This window comes from Orycteropus afer, unplaced genomic scaffold, assembly GCF_000298275.1.
Source record: "Orycteropus afer afer isolate SDZICR_OR568_19922 unplaced genomic scaffold, OryAfe1.0 scaffold00082, whole genome shotgun sequence".
Taxonomy (NCBI): domain Eukaryota; kingdom Metazoa; phylum Chordata; class Mammalia; order Tubulidentata; family Orycteropodidae; genus Orycteropus; species Orycteropus afer.
The window spans coordinates 5300788-5302240 of NW_006921669.1; positions in this window are offsets into that span (position 1 = coordinate 5300788).

The following is a 1453-nucleotide window of genomic DNA, read 5'->3' on the forward strand; positions in this document are numbered from 1 at the left end:
TAATGGAGACATGCATGGGTGGAGTGCAAAAGCTTCCAAAACTGAGGGAATGTTTAAGGGACTGCTAGATTATTCACAGAAGGAAGACTAGGCAATCTACTGCTATAAAGATTTACCACCTCAGAAACCCAAAGGAGGTCACTATCAGCTGGAAACGACTCGATAGCAGTGAGTTTAGTTTTCTGGTTTGGCTAGATTATTAGCAGAATGTGCCCATTCCAAAGAAAGGTGATCCAATAGAATGTGGAAATTATCAAACAATATCATTAATATCACACACAAGTGAAATTTTGCTGAAGATAATTCAAAAACAGTTGCTGCAATACATCAACAGGGAACTGTCAGAAATTCTAGCTGGATTCAGAAGAGAATATAGAACCAGGGATATCATTGTTGATGCCAGATGGATCTTTTGAAAGCAGAGAATACCAGAGAGATGTCTACCTGTATTTTATTTACTATGCAAAGACATTCGACTGCATGGATCATAACAAATTATGGATAACACTGTGAAGAATGGGGACACTTAATTGTGCCCATGAGGAACTTATGCATAGATGATACTTATGCATACATAGTTGTGTTTGAACAGAACAACAGGATATTGCATGATTTTAAAACAGGAAATGTATGCAATGTATGCATTAGGGTATTTATTCACCACACTTATTCTATCTGTATGCTGAGCAAATAATCCAAAAAGCTGGACTATATGAAGAAGAACATGCATCAGGATTGGAGGAAGAGTCATTAATAACCTGTGAAAATGCAGATGACACAACCTTGCTCATAGAAGGTGAAAAGGACTCGAAGCACTTGCTGATCAAAGACTACAGCCTTCACTATAGATTACACTTCAACATAAAACAAAAATCCTTACAACTAGACTAATAAGCAGCATAATGATGAATGGACAAAAGTTTGAAGCTGTCAAGAATTTCATTTTACTTGGACCCACAATCAATATGCATGAAAACAGTAGTCAGGAAATCAAATGATGTATTGCATTGGGCCAGTCTGCTACAATAGACCTCTTCAAACTGTTATAGAGCAAAGATGTCCATTTGAAGACTAAGGTGTGCCTGACCCAAGCCATGGTATTTTCAATCACTTTGTAGGCATGCAAAAACTGGGCAATGAATAAGGAGGACTGCAGGAGAATTGGTGCATTTGAATTATGGTATTGTCAAAGAATACTGACCATCCTGTGGACTGCCAGAAGAACAAACAAGTCTGTCTTGGATGAAATACAGCCAGAATGCTCCTTAGAAGAAAGGATGACGGGACTTCACCTCTTGTACTTGGGTCATGTTGTCAGGAGTGGTCAATCCCTGGAGAAGAATATCATGCTTGATAAGGTGGATGGTCAGGAAGAAAAGAGGAAGACTCTTAACAAGATAAATTGACATGGTGGCTGCAATGATGGGCTCAAGCATAGCAATAATTGTGAAGA